Source organism: Scyliorhinus torazame, chromosome 14 (assembly GCF_047496885.1).
Source record: "Scyliorhinus torazame isolate Kashiwa2021f chromosome 14, sScyTor2.1, whole genome shotgun sequence".
Classification (NCBI taxonomy): domain Eukaryota; kingdom Metazoa; phylum Chordata; class Chondrichthyes; order Carcharhiniformes; family Scyliorhinidae; genus Scyliorhinus; species Scyliorhinus torazame.
In genome coordinates, this window is record NC_092720.1 from 39,729,890 (window position 1) to 39,747,641 (window position 17,752).

Below are 17,752 nucleotides of genomic sequence, written 5' to 3' on the forward strand. Positions count from 1 at the left end.
TGCCAGCCGGCGGCGCCAACCCATCCCGGGTAGCCAATTCTACAGCCACCCATGAGAACACCTCGGATTGGAGAGCACATAGGAAGACATTCAGAGACAGTCAGCGACACTCCAGCAGGTCCATGGGCACTTGGAGGAGTCCCAGAGTCTACGAGCGCAGGGGTTGTCGCCGGCAATGCGTGGCACCGAGGCCAGCACTGCTGGGTGGTGAACACAGTGGAGAACCTGCTGCACAACGTCGGAGCTTTTAGTGAAGGTGCCCAAGGTGTCGCGCTGTCGGTGACGGCCATGGCTGAGGGTCTAGGCAGAATGTCCGACTCGTTGGTGGGCGTGACCCAGTATCAGTTTGACCTTTATGTTGAGGTTCCTGCCGGACATGACCCGCTTACATTTGGGAATAATAATAATCTTTTTATTGTCACAAGTAGGCTTACATTAACACTGCAATGAAGTTACTGTGAAAAGCCCCTAGTCTCCACATTCCGGCGCCTGTTCGGGTACACAGAGGGAGAATTCAGAATTCTAGCCGGTACGGAAATTGAACCCTGCTGGCCTTGTTCTGCATTAAAAACCAGATGTCTAGCCCACTGAGCTAAACCAGCCCGCGGGAATGGCTGAGGGTCTGCCGAGCTGGTCCCAGTCGCAGGTTGGCACTGCCGAGGTGCTGCAGAGAATGTCCCAGGCACTGAGGAGCATTGCCGAGGGCCTCGACATGATGATGCAGACCATGGGGAAACACCAGGGTTGTCAGAGCCAGATGATGCAGGGGCAGCTGGGCCTCGAACCGGCTGCCCCTCCATCCCAAGGTGAATCCCAGGGCCCTATGTGCAGGAGGAGTGCCAACCTGGACCCGTCCCGTGGAGTGGAAACGGTGACCACCAGCTCCCCCGTGTTATGCCGTCTCTGATGAGGCCATTCTCACACCCAGCACATGGGACATGGTGGCACGACTGTGCATGTGCCGCCAACAAGTGAGCTGGGGCCCTCCAGCCCCAGAGCCCCCTGAGCACACTGCCAGGGGCATCGAAGGCCACGAGATGTGGTAAGCAGCTGGCTGCCTCCACCTCAGATGTGCATCCTGGACGTAGCGGAGCAGCTAGTAAGGCATAGCACATCGAGGACAGCGACTCCTTCATGATGCTGACACAGTCTCAGCACCCTGGAGTGATGTGACACAGACCCTGGGAGGTTGGGAAATTGGAGTGGGCGGGTGACGGACTAGGCCACGTCCTAAGTGAATTGGGTGAGCCTGAGGGCCTCCGTGGTCCTCCGGTCTTGCTGGACCCTCGCAGCTAATGCCTGTCCTGCAACCTCCGGCTGGGCCTCAGGTTCCTCCCTGGCATTGTCCTCCAGCCCCTGCTGGTCCAGCGCCACACCATTCATGTCCTGCTCCTTGGAGGTGGCCACATGTTCCCCAACACCAACCTTCAGCTCGTCACCCCGCTGCTGTACCAGGTTGTGGAAGGCACAGCAGACCACCACAAAGTGGGCGACTCTCCGGGGGGTGTACTAGAGGGCACCACCGGAGCGGTCAAGGCATCGGAACCACATCTTGAGAAGTCCGATGCACCGCTCAGTGACAGCTCGGGTAGCAACATTGTCCTCATTGTATCAGGTCTCCACTTCGTTCTCCAGCCTCCATACTGTCATCATTAGCCAGGTCCTCAGCGGGTGCCCCTCATCTCCGAACAGCCAGCATCCATCCTGGGGTGCTCCTCGAAGAGGCCGGGGATGACCGACTGCCCCATGGTGTAGTTGTCATGCACACTCCCCAGGAACCATGCACTCATACGCATGAGATTCCTCTGGTCACACATGTTCAGGGAGTGGAACCCCTTCCTGTTAACATAGGGTACTTCCAGATGCATGCGTAGCATCTGCTACCACCTGGACCTGGGACATCCAGGCGATGGCGGAGAATTATAGAATGTACAGTGCAGAAGGAGGCCATTCGGCCCATTGAGTCTGCACCGGCCCTTGGAAAGAGCACCCGACTCAAGCCCACACCTCCACCCCATCCCCGTAACCCCACCCCACCTTTTTGGACACGAAGGGCAATTTATCATGGCCAATCCACCTAACCTGCTCATCTTTGGACTGTGGCAGGGAACCGGAGCACCCGGAGGAAACCCACGCACACACGGGGAGAACGGACAAACTCCGCACAGACAGTGACACAAGCCGGGAATCGAACCCAGGACCCTGGAGCTGTGAAGCAACTGTGCTAACCACTGTGCTACCGTGCTGCCCCTTGCTGGGCTTGATCCATGTCAAAGGTTATAGTTTTCCGCCTGGGCAAACGGGGCATCCGTGTCCGTGACCTGTTGGATATATCTGTGGGCTGTGGCCTGTGAAATGCCACACTGGTCCCCACTCGAGCGCTGGAATGATCCTGAGGCGTAATACTTCAAGACAGCGGGTGTCCTCCTCCTCCATGTGGAGCCACGTCCGCGAGAACATGGCACAGGTGCTGCACAGACACCTTGTTGAGGCGGAGCCTCCTGCGGCACGCACTGTCTGTCATCAGTTCGAATGACCAGCGACGCCTGTACCCCTGGGCCGTGGCGGGCCTCCCCCTTTGGATCCTTCCCTGGCCTGATGGGCGGCCAGCCCTCATGGTGTGGGGCAGGGTCTGGTACAAGGTCCGCCACCTTGAGCATCTGCAAACGCTGCTGCTGCCACCACCATTGTGGTAATCACCACTGTTGTATATATTAGGAGATGTGTGGTAAGGCCCTCTACTACAGGTACAGCGGTAGTCCCTGCCTGCTGGCTCCGCCCAGTAGGCGGAGTATAAATATGTGTGCTCCCCATACAGCAGCCATTTCGTCAGCTGCTGTAGGAGGCCACACATCTTAGAGTAATAAAGCCTCAGTTGCATTCAACTCTCGTCTTTGTGTAATTGATCGTGCATCAGTTTATGACACTGAAGTTTTCAGAAGATGGACCTCCGCATCAAGCCGGATCACCTGCAGCTGGATCCGCAATCAAGCAACGCCAAAAAGGGACTTTGAACATTGGCTAGCCTGTTTCGAAGCGTACATCGGGTCTGCACCAGACCCAATTCCAGAAGCTGCGAAGATCCAGATCCTCTACACGCGGCTGAGTTCCAACGTTTTTCCGCTTATCCAGGACGCGCCGACCTATGATGAAGTCTTGGCGCTACTGAAAGAGAACTACGCCCAGTGGACGAACACGCTCTTCGCCAGACACATACTCTCCACTCGTAGTCAGCTCCCTGGTGAGTCCGTAGAAGATTTCTGGCGTGCTTTAATTCCCCTGGTCAGAGACTGCGACTGTCAGGCAGTCACGGCCACGGAACTTTCGAACCTCCTCATGCTTTCTTCACGGGGATAGGGTCAGACCACATCCGCCAGCGACTTTTAGAGGGGGCCACGCTCGACCTCGCGGAAACCAAAAAGCTGGCGCTATCGATGACAATCGCCTCGCGCAATATCCAGGCCTACACCCCCAGCCGCGTGGCCCACTCCTCCTACACATCTTGGACTCCTCAGACTGCCGCCCCACTGGGGACCCCACTCAGCCAATCCTACGCCTGTGCCACGCGCCAGCCAGCCAACCCCGGGGGCCCCAGATATTACTTCAGTGGGCAGCAAAAACACCCCTGCCAATGCTGCCCGGCCTGCAGCGCCCTTTGCAAGGTCTGCAGCAAGAAAAGGCACTTCGTCGAGGTTTGCCAGGACCGCTCAGTCGCCGTGATCGCCCCGCCCCCCCCACATACGGACAGTGGGCGCCACCATCTTCCCCTCCTCGGACCCCGTACGGCCAGTGGGCGCCGCCATCTTTTTCAACCCCCGCCACGTGCGGCCCATGGGCGCCGCCATCTTGTCCACCTCTGGATCTCCAAGCGCCGCCATCTTGTCTCCCCCACGGCACATGGGCGCGTCACCATCGTACCAGGACCCGTGCCCCCCAGGCACCCCATCATCCGACACCAGCGACGGCCAGCCGCGACTCGGCTCGGTCACGATTGACCAGTCTCGCCCGCACAATCTTGCCACCGCCTGGACAAGCGTGAAGATTGATGGGCACGAGATCTCCTGTCTGCCGGACTCCGGGAGCACCAAAAGCTTCATCCATCCCGATACGGTAAGGCGCTGCTCCCTCGCGGTACACCCCCACCAATCAGAGAATCTCCCTGGCCTCCGGGTCCCACTCCGTGGCGATCCGGGGGTACTGTATAGCCACGCTCATGATCCACGGCGTAGAATTCAGCGGCTTCCGCCTCTACGTCCTCCCCAACCTCTGCGCTGCCCTGCTACTCGGCCTTGACTTCCAGTGCAACCTCCAGAGCCTAACATTGAAATTCGGCGGGTCCCTACCACCCCTTACTGTGTGCGGCCTCGTGACCCTAAAGGTCGATCCGCCTTCCCTGTTTGCAAACCTAACCCCGGATTGCAAACCCGTTGCCACCAGGAGCAGACGGGACAGCACCCAGGACAGGACCTTCATCAGGTCCGAGGTCCAGTGGCTGCTGCGGGAAGGCATCATCGAGGCCAGCAACAGCCCCTGGAGAGCCCAAGTGGTAGTGGTGAAAACTGGGGAGAAACACCGAATGGTCGTGGACTACAGCCAGACCATCAATCGGTACGTGCAGCTCGACATGTACCCCCTCCCACGCATATCTGATATGGTCAATCAGATTGCACAGTACTGGGTCGTCTCAACTGTAGACCTAAAATCCGCCTACCCCCAGCCCCCCTTCGAGGCAGATGGCCGCCTCTGCCATTTTCTTAGGGTTCCCTTCAGCGTCACCAACGGGGTCTCGGTCTTCCAAAGGGAGATGGACCGAATGGTCGACTGGTATGGGCTGCGGGCCAATTTCCTGTACCTGGACAATGTCACCATCTGCGGCCACTATCAGCAGGATCAGCAGAAAAGCGCGGGAGCTGCGAGGCAGAGGGGACAGTTTAAAAGGGCGCGCTGTGGGTGAGGTAAGTACTGCTTAACCACTTCCTTACCTTGCAGGTCAGCTGTTCGGGAGAGAGAGGGAGCCAGGACCTTGGAAACAGCGCGGGAGTTTCAAAAAGCACGGGAGCTGCGAGGCAGAGGGGACAGTTTAAAAGGGCGCGCTGTGGGTGAGGTAAGTACTGCTTAACCACTTCCTTACCTTGCAGGTCAGCTGTTCGGGAGAGAGATCAGTTTTGGGAGCAGGCCTATTGGCTGACTGTAAATCAGGAAGGATACAAAGGGTGTGGCTGAAGTGCCTATAGAAACGGAGTGCTGAAGGCAAACAGAGTGTATCTGAGTTCGGGTAAGAGGGGAGTGACAAAAAAAAAAATCAAGTTAATTAAGTAAATTAATTAACTAGTTAAGGGAATTTGGTGCTCACCTGAAGGAGGTGCAGAGAAGCAGACCTGTGAGGGAGTCTCTGGAGCAATTGCATCACAGCCAGCAGGTAAGTGATTGGCTTGTAACTGGTAAGTGATTTCTCTCTCTTTGACTTTCTCTTAGCTGTGTAGTGTAGTTCAAATTTAACTTCAGGTTTAAGTCATGGCAGGAGAGCTCAGACCCGTGTCATGCTCCTCTTGTGAGATGTGGCAAGTCAGGGACCCTTCTGGTGTCCCTGACTCCTTCATCTGCAAGAAGTGTGTCCAACTGCAGCTCCTGTTAGACCGCTTGACGGCTCTGGAGCTGCGGATGGACTCACTTTGGAGCATCCGCGATGCTGAGGAAGTTGTGGAAAGCACATTCAGTGAGTTGGTCACACCGCAGATTAAAGTTACTGAGGCAGATAGGGAAAGGGTGACCAACAGACAGAGGAAGAGTAGGAAGGCAGTGCAGGGATCCCCTGCGGTCATCTCCCTCCAAAACAGATTTACCGTTTTGGAAACTGTTGGGGGAGATGGCTCACCAGGGGAAGGTGGCAGCAGCCAGGTTCATGGCACCGTGGCTGGCTCTGCTGCACAGAAGGGCGGGAAAAAGAGTGGCAGAGCTATAGTGATAGGGGATTCAATTGTAAGGGGAATAGACAGGCGTTTCTGCGGACGCAAACGAGAATCCAGGTTGGTATGTTGCCTCCCTGGTGCAAGGGTCAAGGATGTCTCGGAGCGGCTGCAGGGCATTCTGGAGGGGGAGGGTGAACAGCCAGCTGTCGTGGTGCATATAGGCACCAACGATATAGGTAAAAAACGGGATGAGGTCCTACAAGCTGAATTTAGGGAGTTAGGAGTTAAACTAAAAAGTAGGACCTCAAAGGTAGTAATCTCAGGATTGCTACCAGTGCCACGTGATAGTCAGAGTAGGAATGACAGGATAGCTAGGATGAATACGTGGCTTGAGAGATGGTGCAAGAGGGAGGGTTTCAAATTCCTGGGACATTGGGACCGATTCTGGGGGAGGTGGGACCTGTACAAATCGGACGGTCTGCATCTGGGTGGGACCGGAACCAATGTTCTCGGGGGGGTGTTTGCTAGTGCAGTTGGGGAGGGTTTAAACTAATGTGCCAGGGGGATGGGAACCGATGTAGGAAGTCAGTGGGGACAGAAACAAAAGGCAGGAAGGGAGAGTGTGTAAAGCATGACCAGAGAAAGCAGGGCAGAGAGCAAGGAAGGTCTACATTAAACTGCATTTATTTCAAAGCAAGGGGCCTGACGGGCAAAGCGGATGAACTCAGGGCATGGACGGGCACATGGGACTGGGATATTATAGCTATGACTGAAACATGGCTAAGGGAGGGGCAGGACTGGCAGCTCAATGTTCCGGGGTACAGATGCTATAGAAAGGATAGAACAGGAGGTAAGAGAGGAGGGGGACTGGCGTTTTTGATTAGGGAGAACATCACGGCAGTACTTAGAGGGGATATATCCGAGGGTTCGCCCACTGAGTCTATATGGGTGGAACTGAAAAATAAGAAGGGAGAGATCACCTTGGTAGGACTGTACTACAGGCCCCCAAATAGTCAGCGGGAAATTGAGGAGCAAATATGTAAGGAGATTACAGATAGCTGCAAGAATAATAGGGTGGTAGTAGTAGGGGACTTTAACTTTCCCAACATTGACTGGGACAGCCATAGCATTAGGGGCTTGGATGGAGGGAAATTTGTTGAGTGTATTCAGGAGGAATTTCTCATTCAGTATGTGGATGGACAGACTAGAGAGGGGGCAAAACTTGACCTCGTCTTGGGAAATAAGGAAGGGCAAGTGATAGAAGTGCTAGTGAGGGATCACTTTGGGACAAGTGACCATAATTCCATTAGTTTTAAGATAGCTATGGAGAATGATAGGTCTGGCCCAAGAGTTAAAATTCTTAATTGGGGCAAGGCCAATTTTGATGGTATCAGACAGGAACTTGCAGAGGTAGATTGGGGGAGACTATTGGCAGACAAAGGGACGGCTGGTAAATGGGAGGCTTTTAAAAATGTGTTAACCAGGGTGCAGGGTAAGCACATTCCCTTTAGAGTGAAGGGCAAGGCTGGTAGAAGTAGGGAACCCTGGATGACTCGAGATATTGAGACTCTGGTCAAAAAGAAGAAGGAGGCATTTGACGTACATAAGCAACTGGGATCAAGTAGATCCCTTGAAGAGTATAGAGATTGTCGAAATAGAGTTAAGAGGGAAATCAGGAGGGCAAAAAGGGGACATGAAATTGCTTTGGCAAATAATGCAAGGGAGAATCCAAAGAGATTCTACAGATACATAAAGGGGAAAAGAGTAACTAGGGACAGAGTAGGGCCTCTTAAGGATCAACAAGGGCATCTATGTGCAGAGCCACAAGAGTTGGGTGAGATCCTGAATGAATATTTCTCATCGGTATTCACGGTGGAGAAAGGCATGGATGTTAGGAAACTAAGGGAAATAAATAGTGATGTCTTGAGAAGTGTGCATATTACAGAGGAGGAGGTGCTGGAAGTCTTAAAGCGCATCAAGGTAGATAAATCCCCGGGACCTGATGAAATGTATCCCAGGATGTTGTGGGAGGCTAGGGAGGAAATTGCGGGTCCCCTAACCGAGATATTTGAATCATCGGCAGCCACAGGTGAGGTGCCTGAAGATTGGAGAGTGGCGAATGTTGTGCCCTTGTTTAAGAAGGGCAGCAGGGAAAAGCCTGGGAACTACAGACCGGTGAGCCTAACGTCTGTAGTAGGTAAGTTGCTAGAAGGTATTCTGAGAGACAGGATCTACAAGCATTTAGAGAGGCAAGGACTGATTCGGGGCAGTCAGCATGGCTTTCTGCGTGGAAAATCATGTCTCACAAATTTGATTGAGTTTTTTGAGGGAGTGACCAAGAAGGTAGATGAGGGCAGTGCAGTAGACGTTGTCTACATGGACTTTAGCAAAGCCTTTGACAAGGTACCGCATGGTAGGTTGTTGCAGAAGGTTAAAGCTCACGGGATCCAGGGTGAGGTTGCCAATTGGATTCAAAATTGGCTGGACAACAGAAGGCAGAGGGTGGTTGTAGAGGGTTGTTTTTCAAACTGGAGGCCTGTGACCAGTGGTGTGCCTCAGGGATCGGTGCTGGGTCCACTGTTATTTGTGATTTATATTAATGATTTGGATGAGAATTTAGGAGGCATGGTTAGTAAGTTTGCAGATGACACCAAGATTGGTGGCACAGTGGATAGTGAAGAAGGTTATCTAGGATTGCAACGGGATCTTGATCAATTAGGCCAGTGGGCCGACGAATGGCAGATGGAGTTTAATTTAGATAAATGTGAGGTGATGCATTTTGGCAGATCGAATCAGGCCAGGACCTACTCAGTTAATGGTATGGCGTTGGGGAGAGTTATAGAACAAAGAGATCTAGGAGTACAGGTTCATAGCTCCTTGAAGGTGGAGTCGCAGGTGGACAGGGTGGTGAAGAAGGCATTCGGCATGCTTGGTTTCATTGGTCAGAACATTGAATATAGGAGTTGGGACGTCTTGTTGAAGTTGTACAAGACATTGGTACGGCCACACTTGGAATACTGTGTGCAGTTCTGGTCACCCTATTATAGAAAGGATATTATTAAACTAGAAAGAGTGCAGAAAAGATTTACTAGGATGTTGCCGGGACTTGATGGTTTGAGTTATAAGGAGAGGCTGGATAGACTGGGACTTTTTTCCCTGGAGCGTAGGAGGCTTAGGGGTGATCTTATAGAGGTCTATAAAATAATGAGGGGCATAGATAAGGTAGATAGTCAACATCTTTTCCCAAAGGTAGGGGAGTCTAAAACTAGAGGGCATAGGTTTAAGGTGAGAGGGGAGAGATTCAGAAGGGCCCAGAGGGGCAATTTCTTCACTCAGAGGGTAGTGAGTGTCTGGAATGGGCTGCCAGAGGTAGTAGTAGAAGCGGGTACAATTGTGTCTTTCAAAAAGCATTTAGATGGTTACATGGGTAAGATGGGTATAGAGGGTTATGGGCCAAGTGCGGGCAACTGGGACTAGCTTAATGGTAAAAACTGGGCGGCATGGACTGGTTGGGCCGAAGGGCCTGTTTCCATGCTGTAAACTTCTATGATTCTATGATTCTATGACCACGATGCCAAACTTGCCAAATTTCTCCACACCGCCACTCTCCTAAACCTCACCTATAACAAGGAGAAGTGCGTATTCAGCACGAACCGCTTAGCCATCCTCGGCTATGTGGTCCAGAACGGAGATCTGGGGCCCTACCTTGACCATCTGCGCCCCCTCATGGAACTCCCCCTTCCCCACTGCCCTAAGGCCGTCAAACGCTGCCTGGGGTTCTTTTCTTACTTCGCCCAGTGGGACCCAAACTATGCAGACAAGGCCCACCCACTCATCCAGTCCACTCTTTTCCCCCTGACAGCCGAGGCTCAACAGGCCTTCAACCGTATTAGGGCCGACATCGCCAAGGCCGCGATGCACGCAGTCGACAAGACATTACCCTTTCAATTGGAGAGCGACAGTCGCTCGAGCCGCCACCCTCAACCAGGCAGGCAGGACGTGGCATTCTTTTCACGAACCCTTCATGCCTCCGAAATTTGACACTCCTCTGTCGAAAAAGAGGCCCAGGCTATCGTTGAAGTTGTGCGGCATTGGAGGCATTACCTGGCCGGCAGGAGATTCACTCTCCTCACTGACCAACGGCCGGTAGCTTTCATGTTTAACACACAGCGGGGCAAGATCAAAAACGATAAAATCTTGAGGTGGAGGATCGAGCTCTCCACCTACAACTACGAGATTTTGTATCGCCTCGGTAAGCTCAACGAGCCCCCCGATCCCCCCCGATGCCTGATCCAGAGGTACATGTGCCAGCGCACAGGTGGACCGTCTCTGGACTCTGCAGGACAACCTTTGTCACCCGGGTGTCACACGGTTGTACCACTTCATCAAGGCCCGTGATCTGCCCTACTCCGTCGAGGAAGTACGGGCAATCACCAGAGACTGCCAGGTCTGTGCGGAGTGCAAACCGCACTTCTACTAGCCGGACTGCGTGCGCCTCGTGAAGGCCTCCTGCCCCTTTGAACGCCTCAACGTGGATTTCAAAGGGCCCCTCTCCACCACCGACCGTAACACGTATTTCCTCAGTGGTCGATGAGTACTCCAGATTCCCCTTCGCCATCCCATGCCCCGAAATGATGTCTGCCACCGTCATCAAAGCCCTCAACACCATCTTCGCTCTGTTCGGCTTCCCTGCCTACGTCCACAGCGACAGGGGATCCTCATTCATGAGCGATGAGCTCCGTCAGTTCCTGCTCAGCAGGGGTATCGCCTCCAGCAGGACGACCAGCTATAACCCCCGGGGAAACGGGCAGGTGGAGAGGGAGAACGGGACGGTCTGGATGGCCGTCCAGCTGGCCCTACAGTCCAGAAATCTCCCGGCCTCCCGCTGGCAGGAGGTCCTCCCCGATGCACTGCACTCCATTCGGTCACTACTATGCACTGTGACTAACAACACACCCCATGAACGTCTCTTCGCCTTCCCCAGGAAGTCCACATCCGGGGGGTCGCTCCCGACTTGGCTCGCAGCTCCAGGACCTGTACTCCTCCGAAGCATGTACGACTCCACAAGGCGGACCCGTTGAAAGGGTGCAGTTACTCCACGCTAACCCCCAGTATGCCTACGTAGCGTACCCCGACGGCCGCCAGGATACTGTCTCCCTCAGGAACCTGGCACCAGCAGTTTCCCCACACACACACCCCTCCGGCCCGACGCCACCCTCCCCTTTCCCGGCGCACACAGCAGCAACCCCCCCAGGACCATCAGTCCTCCCCCTGCCCATGCCCGAGGATGAGGAGGATTTTGGCACGCTCCCGGAGTCACCGAGGACCAGACCGGCACCGGAATCGCCGCCACCACTGCGTCGCTCCCAACGTCAGATCAAGACCCCGGACCGGCTAAACCTGTAATTGGTTCAGGACTGTTAAAGCACCATGTACTGGATTCCAAAATTTTTTTTGTCTCTGTATATTGAAACTTGTTCTGTATATAGTTCTCCGCCACACCCGCCGGACTCAATTTTAACAGGGGGTGAATGTGGTTTCACCACTGTTGTATATATTAGGAGATGTGTGGTAAGGCCCTGTACTACAGGTACGGGGGTAGTCCCTGTCTGCTGGCTCCGCCCAGTAGGCGGAGTATAAATATGTGTGCTCCCCATACAGCAGCCATTTCGCCAGCTGCTGTAGGAGGCCACACATCTTAATGTAATAAAGTCTCAGTTGTATTCAACTCTCGGCTTTCTGCAATTGATCGTGCATCAACCATCTCTGGTGTCTGGCTGCCTGGGCTACCAGCAGCACCCCTAGTGCACGTTCTGCTTCCAAAATCCCTGCTATAGCATTCAAATCTGTAAGGTATTGGGAGAGGGATCCCACCCTGGCACCCACCATTCCCCCATTAATCCCTCTCTCCTACCCAGAATACCCTGCCCATGCACACCCGGCAGCAGCGGGTCCCCCTCACCAGACCTCAGACCCAATACGCCGGACACCCCCTTATAATCTGTACTGGGTGCTAGTCCCGTCCCATGACTCTCACCCATCCTCTGGCCGTGGAGCTCTGCCCCATCTCTTGGGTGTTCGGATGTTGGCTGCTGCACGTGTGGTGTTGCCTCCTGCAGTGTTCAGGCCGTGTCTGATTGGGATCCTCGGCAATGACTCCCACATGCAACATGGCCTACCCACTCGGCGGAATCCACTTGGGCATTGTGAAGTGCTCACTTAACCACGATTGCCAATTCCCTATTAGCGATAGGCTCAGGTGCACGGCCAGAGACCTTGCCTGTCAGTGGTGGTTATGGGTGGCCGGTAGGGCAGTCGGGTATAACGGTTGCCCCCAGAATGGGTACACGTGGTCCAGGGATTGGCTTAGTGCTGCCGTGAGTGGATGCCTACCGGTTGCCCTCCCAGCACCGCCCCTCCACCCTCCCTTGGCAGACCACCCCTGAGGGAGGTCCCGCACCACCAGCCAAGGGTAACACTCCATCCCCTCAGCCGAAGATCCCTCACCCCTCCCGCCGAACACTGGGGTAGCATGCCCAGAGCCCCCGGGCCCTTTGCCTGTGAGCAAAGATGGCTGCTCACCTCCTCGGCCCCCCACAAAAGCCTGTCCGCCATGTTCATATTTTTCAGAAGGAGTATTAAACAATGCCTGTGCGATATTTCACTGAGGAGACAGTTTATTCTCAGGAGGCCGTTACGTTCGACTTCAATCTCACTAATGTGATGTGGAATCCAGAATCCAGCTCAGGGTCAAACAAGGACGTAAGTATCTACCGTACGATTTGCAATGTGCCTGTCAGTGGCTATTCACCTCATTGAAAGATCAACTTCCCACTGGTGTCAGTGTAAAGTACTGTCCAGATGGAAAACTCTTTAACCTCAGTCACCTCCATGCCAAAACTAAACATAGCACCATAGACATACATGATTGCGGATGACTGCAGTGCCGTTGCCCACTCTGCAGAGATTTACAAGTCACTCTTGATGAAACGAAATGAAAATCACTTATTGTCACAAGTAGGCTTCAAATGAAGTTACTGTGAAAAAAAAAGCCCCTAGTTGCCACATTCCGGCACCTGTTCGGGGAGGCTGGTACAGGAATTGAACCGTGCTGCTGGCCTGCCTTAAAAGCCAGCAATTTAGCCCAGTGTGCTAAACCAGCCCCTCTTGAATTCTGTATAAAAGTAACTTGGTTTGTCCTCGAATGTTGCCAAATCAAAACTCATGTGCTAATCCAGGCCTGGCCAGCCAAATATTCCATGCCCCATTTATGTTGAAGGTGAAACTCTGAAACATGTTGAGTAATTTCCATTCCTTGGCACCTGCCTCTCTCAAAAGGCCATCATTGATGATGCGATTAAACACCGGATCAGCTGTGCCAGCTCAGCATCCGACAAGCTACAGCAGTGAGTGTTTCACAAGTGTACCTAATGTACAGAGCAGTTGTCAGCGCCATGCTCCTGTACTGCAGTGAGACCTGGACTGTGTATCAGTGACACGTAAGAGTGCCAGAGAAATTCCAACTGCAATGCTTTGGGAGGATCACCAAACAAATTAAATTATTGAAGCAAGCTCCACAATCATTCAGGTAAAAATCCTGCAAAATCACGGCAATAGACGAGACAATGCTTCTGGATGGTGGAAAAGCATCTCCTCACTGGGTCCTGTTTACTCAAGTCCCAAATGACCACCGTTCCAGGTGCCACCGTGCCGCCCATTGTGCTGTTTGATGGGAGAGACGAATAAAAAATCTTTGCACTTGTGCGAGATTCCAGAATTACGGGCCATAAAGTAATATAGTGACTAATACTTTTAATAACCATAGTGGTGAGAATTTGGAACCCATGGCAACTTTAAAAGGTTGAGGTGATTAGTATAGATGCATGTAAGGGGAAATTAGAGGAATACATGAGTTAGAGAAGAAAGGAGGATATGTTGGTTGGTTGAGCTGAATTATAGTGACAGGTATTCCACGTGGAACATAAACATCAGTCTTGACCAGTTGTTCTGTGTAATATGTCCACAGAGGCAGAAGTCCCTTCACCAGAATCCCTTTTATTAACAAAACCAACAGCTTGCTGTCTACACTGGGGAGTGCAGAGGATCTGACACGCCCTGTTAGATACAAAGAAGAGGTTCCCTGATTGGCCCACTAATCAGGGAATTTGTATTCCAATTGGCCAATCTCAAAGGCCTGGCCTAAATCATTACATGTTGAATGGCCTATTCTGTGATGTGAGTTTCTATTCAATAAGTCTCAACACAATACAATTTATTTTGGCCTCAATGTCAGAAAATTTACTTTGGAACTTCTTAACAGTCCTCATGGCTTGGGACAACATTTTGTTGATGTCTGTCACCTGCTCCCATGGTCATAAAATCATAGAATTTACAGTGCAGAATGAGGCTATTCGGCCCATTGGGTCTGCACCAGCCCTTGGAAAGACCACCCTACGTAAGCCCACACCTCCACCATAACCCCGTAACCCCACCTAACCTTATTTTTGGACACTAAGGGCAATTTAACATGGCCAATCCACCTAACCTGCGCATCTTAGGACTGTGGGAGGAAACCGGAGCATCCGGAGGAAACCCACGCTGACACTGGGAGACTCCGCACAGACAGTGATCGAAGCCAGAATCGAACCTGGGACCCTGGAGCTGTGAAGCAACAGTGCTAACTACTGTGCTACCGTGCGGCCCTTAGTTGGCAGACTGTAGCGGTCATAGTTGGCAGACTGTAGCGGTTCAACAACCCAAAATGTAAACAGCAACTTCATTCACATGCATGTCTCCTGGAAGATTAAACCGCAATGCATCAGAGCTCTCTCAGCCATTGGAATGGCCAGAGGGCTTAAATTCCAATTACAAAGAGGTGATAAATCACTTAATAAGTATTCCACAAGTGCTTCTTTTAAAAAAAATATAACAAAGCATCAACATGAGTAGATAATAAGGATCAGGAATGAGATCCTATTTAATAAATTTCAGTGGCAGCTGGTGTGTCCAGATGCGGCAGTAGACTTGGTAGTTAAATTAGAAAGGTAGTTTGCATTTACAAACTCAATTTATCCAGGTTAAAATAATCTCAAGATGTCCATGCCTCTAAAAATGCAATCAAACTAAATGAGGCTATCCATGTAATACGAAGGTAGTTTTATTTCCTATGCTACCCACCATATCAAAACAATATTACTTTCATCAAATGTGAATTGATACTAACAAGAAAACAGCACAATTCTGGTTCTCAGGATCTAATAAAGAGCCTGAATGTGTAGTTGATACTTAAGAAGTTCAAATTTTGTTTCAGATTTGAGCCTTGCTAAACGGTTAGACACAAGGAAAACAGACAGTAGCTACCGTTTCCTACAAATCACTTGTTAAATACAATTCTGAATGCTAATTATTAGCTCCAAGAGACTGCCTTCTCAATGAAAAATGATCACTTGGGAGTTGGCAGTGCATTAATAATGAAATAAAGTATTCCATCCATTCCTATTCACAGCAAATGACTCCATTAATGTACTTGTAACTATGACATACCCTACATGTTTCCTATAATGCTGTTATGCACAGGTTATGGTTTTAATGACATAGTCGACTAATATATTTCTAAGACTCTTTGTTGCAACTCAGGCAGTGTGATGGTTAGGTCCCGTGTATTGTACCACTAATATGTTTTAAGTAAGTGGTGTCCTGAACACTATAGTAAAGAAAAATGCACCAATTTTGCACAGACACAAACAACCATCAAAACGCACCAGGAATCTTAGCAAGCTGCAACTGTGACTAATTACAAATGCATGAGGATCTGAATGTTCTATCCATGAATGTCTGAAACATGACAGCCAAAAGTCCCAGAATCAAGAATTAAACGCTACAGAGAAAATGTGCAACTTCCTCCAGCCAACACCAGTCAACAGCAACTACAAAAGCAACTTGCATTTATATTGTGCCTTTAACATAGTTTTTTAAAAATTCATTTATGGGATGTGGGCTTTGCTGACTAGACCTGTATTTATTGCCTATCCCTATATTACCTTGAGAACATGGTGATGAGCTGCCTTCTTGAACCACTGCAGCCTATGTGGTGTAAGTACATCCACTGTGCTGTTCGGGAGGGAGTTCCAGGATTTTGACCCAGCGACAGTGAAGGATTGACGATCTATTTCCAAGTCAGGATGGTGAATGACTTGGAGGGGATCTTCCAGGTGGTGGTGTTTCCATGTGTTTGCTGCTCTTGTCCTTTCAAATGGTAGCAGTCATGGGTTTGGAAGGTGCTGTCTAAGGAACCTTGGTGAGTTCCTGCAGTGCATCTTGTAGTTGGTACACACTGCTGCTAGTGTGCAGTGGTGGTGGAGGCAATGAATGTTTGTGGATGGGGTTCCAATCAAGCGGACTGCCAAGTCCTGGATGCTATTGCGTTTCATCATTGTTGTTGGAGTTGCAGTCATCCAGGCAAGTGGAGAGTATTCTCCACAGACTACAGACTTGTGCCTTGTAAATAGTGGACAGGCTTTAGGGAGTCATGGGGTGAGTTACTCACCACAGAATTTCTAGCTTCTGACCTCCTCTTGATATCACAATAGGGCAAGTAGAACAGACAGGAGTCATGAAGTACCTCAGCCATTCTACGGGATGGAACATATGCCATTGCTGTTATTCTGCACAACACCCTGTTATAACCTGCCTGCTTACCACTGGCTGGGGACTAATGGCAATCCCACAATCCTTTGGGAGTATGAGCTTCCCCAATGAGGGGGGCGGAGAAATCATTGGCAGATTCCCTGCATAAATAAAGCTGGCCAGTTTGGAACCGGCTAGAGGAAAGCGAGCAGTGAGGGAGTTGCTGCTGCTGTGCATATATATGTTATTGTAAATAAATGTTATTTCTTTCTATCCTTCAACTCGTGCTGGATTCTTCGTGGCCCTCACAAAACTGGCGACGAGAGTTAAAGTGAATATCTGTCGACACTGCTGAAGCCACCTCCCTGGATTTTTGTTGGATACAGGTTGGAAGTTGTTTTCTATTACACCATGCCTCTGTGTGGATGTTTGGATGTTTTTGACGCTGCGCTGGAAAGCTGCGCTGGAAAGCTGGAGCCAGTACACACAATGGATGCGTTACTATTTCTGGGCATATATTGCTCACCGCCTGCGGCCTGCATACATTTGGGGTGATTAGGAGCCTTACGTACCAAGTTGTGCCGGACACCAAAATGTTTGATGAACTTAGTGGAGCAACATTTTAACCCAACCCCATCCACGATAGTCCAGTGTTACCGGTTTAATAACGCTGAGAGGACCCCAGGAGAATCCCTTTATATCCAGGCTCCGCAGCATTGCGGAGTACTGTGACTATGGTGAGACCTTGTCAGAAATGTTATGCGACCGTTTGGTTTGCGGTATTAACAATGCGGCCACCCAGAGAAAGTTGTTAGCTGAGCCAACATTGACTTTTCAACAGGTCATTCAAATAGTATTGTCCCGAGAGAGCGCAGAACGGGGCGTGCAGGAGCTACAGGGAATGGAGGTGCACGCCTTGGGGCGCAACCCCTTCCGTCCAAAAGCACCCCCCCCGCACCCCTGCGGTACCTTGGGTTAGGCAACGTCCGGATCGATGCCAGTGGCCATTGGACATTCCTCCCTCAAGGGAGCCTTCTCCAGAACCAATGGATGAGGAGCCATGTCCGTGTCAGACTTGTGGGCGCCGACCCTGTCACGGACGCCGGTCCTGGGGGCGCCAGAGGTGCCGTTGTTCTGACAGAAACTAGGGCCAGCCCAAAGGCCGTACCTTCCATTTGGATGAACCTGCGGCGACTGCTCCCAAGGATGTGGAGACG